This window comes from Montipora foliosa, unplaced genomic scaffold, assembly GCF_036669935.1.
Source record: "Montipora foliosa isolate CH-2021 unplaced genomic scaffold, ASM3666993v2 scaffold_452, whole genome shotgun sequence".
In the NCBI taxonomy this organism is placed as follows: domain Eukaryota; kingdom Metazoa; phylum Cnidaria; class Anthozoa; order Scleractinia; family Acroporidae; genus Montipora; species Montipora foliosa.
The window spans coordinates 90,001-96,230 of record NW_027179759.1 but is presented as its reverse complement, the minus strand read 5'-3'; the positions used below and the strand labels follow the sequence as shown (position 1 = coordinate 96,230).

At 38.7% G+C, this 6,230-nt stretch overlaps 1 pseudogene; it reads right to left on the bottom strand.

Annotated features, from left to right (window-relative positions):
• Window positions 1-469: 469 nt before the first annotated feature.
• On the bottom strand, window positions 470-1,454 carry LOC137989319 (galanin receptor 2a-like; annotated as a pseudogene).
• Between the last annotated feature and the right edge of the window lie 4,776 nt (window positions 1,455-6,230).

Below are 6,230 nucleotides of genomic sequence, written 5' to 3'. Positions count from 1 at the left end.
CTCCAGGACACCAGAGATCTATCTATACATTGGTTTCCTGTGAAACAAATTCCATTTCTTTTAACACCTCTCAAAATTGCTGTGGAACACAATCTCTCTAGGTGCAATCATTCCCTCCACATTGGGAGAGCAGAGGATATCAGTTGCGTGCCAAACTAATGTGACGAGGATTGTAGGTAAAAACGAATTTTACCGGCAACAGGGTAAATGATGCACGAAAAACTTTGTGCAATAAATTTAAATAGTTTTTTCAGAACTTATTGATCCATAGTTTTGAACCGCCTGCTCCGTTTTGTTTGTATTGAGCTGTCGTGCACAACGCCCAGCCATTGTTCTTCTTTTATATCAAAATGATTTTATAAGTGTCTACATGATGAAACTCCAAATCGTGTGCTGTATTTTGTGTTCAGGATTGACGGTTGTGGCGAAATTTCATTTCTGCAAGTGATAATCTAATCTCCAACTTCAATCATGGGTAACTTGGTGCTGATGTGCGTTTTCTGCCGGATACTTTTCTTGAATTTCTAATGTCATCGTCGAATTTGCAAATAGCTAGTTGGCGAAGACTCAATGTTTCTTTAATGTTCCTATCGAAGCCACAGTAGGACAATCGGGTTAATGGCCCCATTTAAAAATGCGCAAAAAATGGCTATTTGGTGCAAAAGGTGTCCGCTGTGGACACGGTCTGTACCCGACACAACTCGCACGAAGTTAATACTGGTCGGAAGCCAGCACACAGTAAAAGTCACTGCAACCAAGCCTGCGGTTCGGGTCACTCGTTTTTTTTTCTTGAAAGTAACAGAAAGCTGACGGGTACAAAAACGCTGTCTGGTGATACCAATGGGCTCCCACGAAAACATTCGGGCCACGCGAAAATAGCACCAACAAAAAGCCAAGAAAGGTTAGAAACATACCAATTACAAATTCCAATGCCTCGTAAATTGTATCCAGCCACTTAATCGGAATGGCATTTGGAATGCAGAGGATCTTGGAATCCACATGTGATATCTCAAACATGTATAGATAAGGACTCGAGACAAAGGCGGGGGATGATCCACGACATCAGAATCATTTTCCTCACAAATCTGGTCTCCGTCTTCGGCAGGTATGGACGAGCTAAACTGCGGTATCGATCGAATGCGATCAACGCTTGACTGAAAACAGTTGTTCCTGAAGCGGCAATTTGAATGAATTCGATCATTTTGCACACAGTTCGTCCAAAGATCCATTCATTGTGAAGAACACTGATAAATTCAAACGGCATCGTCAAAAGACCAACGGACCAAATCGGAAAATACCAAATTCAAAATATACTGATACGTTGGGCGATTTTTAAGAAGGAGCCTTCGATATTTTATGAGGACGATGCTTACTGTGAGGTTACCCACTATAGTGAAGGTGGAAATTAAAGCGAGCAGGGCAGCTTTAGAAATGGCCGTACTCGAAAGAGCCATTATGCCTCCTATCCAGTTGTTGAAAGTGGTTATAGTCCACAGCCAAAGCACATCTGCCTCAAAACGGTTAGACAGCACGTATCGCTGATTTTAAAATAGAAGAAATTGATTGCTTTCGAGAAAATATCACGAAATGTCATCAAAAAAAAAGAGTTGACAGATTTTGTAACCCGACACTTGCATGCATACTTGCCATAGCTACACTTTTAATTTACTTTTAATGACAGATACTGTAAGTGTTTCCTGCAAAAATAACATAGTGTGGGAATCAAGCAGGATTTTAAATGCCATTTTTAAGTTCGCACGAAGAAGCGATTCCTGCCATTTTTGTTGGAATCCAGCCATTGACTGCAATGAGCAGACAGAGAGAGAGAGATCGTTTCCTCTTCCTCTTCAGTTATAGCTTGAGAGAGAATGGTAACAAGAATATCACTAACTATCAAACTGAAAATTACTGGACTATTAAACTGAAAAGAACTGGGTGAAACCATCAATATCCAGTCAATATCCGGAATTTCCCGGGAAATCCACCAAAACGAAAGGAATGATGCCAAATGCGCATGGTCAACATGCATGAGGTTAAACATCGGATTTTACGGATTTAGCGGATTTCACGGAAATAAGCTTCAATAAACCTCCTATATTTTAAACGGAAAAGATGGAAAAGGCGGATTTAGCGGATGTATAAATAGTATTATTATTGTTATCATTTATTATTATTATTATTATTATTTATTATTTATTATTATTATTATTATTAATTATTATTATTATTATGTATTATTATTATTATTGGACGTACTAAAACGTGGAAGTCAGGCCACAAAATCACTTCTTTCTTTTAGTTTAATTTCTTTTGTATATTGGTCACAGAAGAAAACGCTTTTTCCAATACAATCGTTCTTTAATATCGTTGGCAATACCGCGTTCTAGCATGTTAGGAAAGGTAAGCCGACCACGTCACCCCTTCTTTTTGCTGAATGAGGCGAGTAACAAAAATTGGCGTTGGCATCTTTGTAAGACTCCTCACTTCTCCAAAATATTTCGAAACCAAATTAGATGTTCTTGGTTTTCCAAACAAAAGTTGCCCGTCCTTTTTCTGTTCAAGTCAATCAGTGCCGAGATCGGTCGGAAAATTGTAATGTTATGCGGTAAAGTATGTACACCTAGGTAAGAAAATTAAAGTTGACATCTTTTCTTGCAACGTATATAAGAAGCTGCAATTAAAAGCTAAATTACACTCCTACAACGTTTGGGCAAGGATGATTCAAGCAGAGGGACCTTTGCAGAAAACTAAACAGCGCGACCATACGTGGAACTGCACTATGCTTTATGAGTCCAGTTGTTGCCGGTTCTTGTAGCATTATTATGTCTGTTTCTTAATACGCCGAGGACTGGGGGAGCGAGAACGTGGTTCGAGTTGTTCTTGTCAATCCGAATTTTGAGGCATCTCTGACAAAAGCAGTGGAGGAGCTCTCGGCCACCAACACTTATGTCCAGAAATGCACGCAGTCGCAAGAATAACAAATATAACAACTGTGCTAAGGAAAATACCGAAAATAACAATTATAGCAAAAATAACGAATGAAGCAAAGGGCAGAAGCAAGAATAACAATTCTTCAAGGCAGACAAGGAAAGGGGCCCTACAAATATAACAAAAAAAACGATAATAACAAATATAGCAAAAATAACAAGTCAAGCAAACGGCAGCAGCAAGAATAACAAGAATGACAAATATAACAACTGTGCTAAGGAAAATACCGAAAATAACAATTATAGCAAAAATAACGAAAATAACAAATCAAGCGAGCCACACAGGCAGAAAAGGGAAGGGGGCCCTACAAATATAACAAAAATAACGAAAATAACAAATATAGCAAAAATAACAAGTGAATCAAACGACAGCAGCAAGAATAACAATTCTTCAAGGCAGACAAGGAAAGGGGGCCCTACAAATATAACAAAAATAACGAAAATAACAAATTTAGCGCAAATAACAAAGCAAGCAACCGGCAGCAGCAAAAATAACAATTCTTAGGGGCAGACAAGGGAAGGGGGCCCCACAAATATAACGAAAATAACAAATATAACGAATATAGCGAAAATAACAAAGGAAGCAAACCACAGCAGCAAGAATAACAATTCTTCAAGGCAGACAAGGGAAGGGGGCTCCACAAAAATAATTTCAATGTTAAAAAGCTTTTATGCGACATTTGTTGATAACTTATTTCTCTAAAAGTTAACCTGATGACGTCTTTGCCTTTCATAAAAATAACCAGCCAGCAGGACTTTGTGCCCTGATAATAAGCTTGTGTTCATATTTTTAATAACGGGCCGACAACCGACACAATAGAAGAGCTTATACATACTAATGAATCATTTTTGCATTTGTGTTGACGCTCGTTTGCGCGTTATTTGTACCCAAGTTTTTGGCGTATATTTGGTTCGCTTATCTCCGAGTTGCATTGTATAATGATCACTCCTGGAATTCTGTATGCTAAATTTATTGGATTATTGGTTCTGTTATTTCGCAATGTTGCGTATTGCTTTTGTTAATCCTTAAAGAGTTGGTGAATGAATAAACAGAAATAAGTAATGTTAGCCGGACTTCATCAGTGATGTAGCGGGAATTATTTTGGCAGGACGCAATGTAAGTACTCCTTGATAATAAACACAAAGGGCACATTAATTAATACAGTTCGCCAATAACACCTACAACGAACTACAAAGTTTTTAGTTTGGTGCAGTGGCTTATAACGTGGCCCTTACTGCGTTCGATAGGACGCAGTTCTAATGCAAACTGAATTGAGATCTTTGAGACACCCGGTGTCCGATCTTCGATCACACTCCAAATTATGCAAATAGTGGTGATTAACAGTATTTAACTCTAAGCACCCATTTTAAATTGTTGCGCTTTCAGTAACTGCGTGGCTCGCATGTTAAGTCGAATTGCTCGCATGTTGACTCGAATATGGACTCGAATGGTTCACAGCCATGGCTCGCACGGCTCGCAAGCGCGCACATTGTCCATACTCGTTTTAAGTCGTTTCAGTTATTAGGCGTAAACCCTCTTTAACATTTTAGCTTTCATTGTACGGTTCGGTTAACTACACTTTTCACGAGTTCGTGTGAACAAAATAGCACTCGTTCACAGATTAAGCCTAAGCGCTCGTTTCAGTGATTAGGCCTAAGCACTCTCTTAACATTTTAGCTTTCAATTCCGGTTTGGTTAATTACACTTTTCACGGGATTATCTCACTGCGTACCGCGTAGCCAGCCTCTAAGCCTAGCCATTTTCAATTCGCAATTGATTTTGACTTGAATACATTACATACTTCAACTTGAATTTATTAGTTTTCGCGTACCGCGTAGCCGACTAGGCAGAACTTTGCTCGAGTGACAGGGTATTCTTCAATTACTCCCAAGAAGGGTTCATATTAAAATGTTTGACGTGCGTGAAGGTGCTTTTTCTCTCTTTCTTTTCTCCTTGTTTTTTTTGTTTGTTTGTTTGTGTCTTCTCCATGCACCGTTGTATAACTACTTTGTTCGGAAATTTCAAACGTCAATGTAACTCGTTTTAGCAACATACGAAATTCGTCACTTACGGACGCTGCGTTCATTCCAATCCTTACGAAGTCCATTACATGATAGCATTTGCAAAGTAGTGTAGTTTTCCATTTCTAAGCCACTAGTGCCAGCTTTGCACTTAGCAACATCGTTATTGGTGTTTTATCATGCCCTTATCTTTTTCCCGCAACTCGGCGATAAGCGAACCAAATATACGCAAAAACCTGCATACAAATCACGCGCAAACGAGTATGAACACAATCGCAAAAATGATTCAATAGTATGTATGAGCTCTTCTATTGTCTTCCTTTTGTCGCCTTGTTTTTGTAAGGCAAAGTCGTCTATGATACAAATAACGTGGCGAATGGAAAATAATTGGCGTACTCGGTTGTCGCCCGTCGTTAAAAATATGTACACAAGCTCATTATAATGGCGCAAAGTCCTGCTGCCTGGTTATTTATATGAAAGACAAAGACATAATCAAGTTAACCTTTACGGAAATAAGTTATCATCAAATGTCGCGTAAAAAGGTTTTTAACATCGAAATTATTTTTGTCGGGCCCCCTTCCCTTCCCTCTAAGAATTGTTATTCTTGCTGCGCTGGCTTGTTTCCTTTGTTATTTTCGCTATATGCGTCATATTTATTATTTTCGTTATATTTGTGGGGCCCCCTTGCCTTCTCTTGCTTGAAGCATTGTTATTCTTGATGCTGCTCTTTGCTTCATTTGTTGTTTTCGCTATATTCGTTATATTTGTTATTTTCGTTATATTTGTGGGGCCCCCTTCCCTTGTTTGCCTTGAAGAGTTGTTATTCTTGCTGGTGTGGCTTGTTTCCTTTGTTATTTTCGCTATATTCGTTATATTTGTGGTACGCCCTTGCCTTCTCTTGCTTGAAGCATTGTTATTCTTGCTGCTGCTGTCTGCTTTATTTGTTATCATTTCGCTATATTCGTTTTATTTGTTATTTTCGTTATACTTGTGGGGACCCCTTGCCTTCTCTTGCTTGAAGAATTGCTATTCTTGATGCTGCTGTTTGCTTCATTTGTTATTTTCGCTATATTCGTTATATTTGTTATTTTCGTTATAGTTGTGGGGCCTCCTACCTTTTCTTGCTTCAAGAATTGTTATTCTTGCTGGTGTGGCTTGTTTCCTTTGTTATTTTCGCTATATTCGTTATATTTGTTATTTTCGTTATAGTTGTGGGGCCTC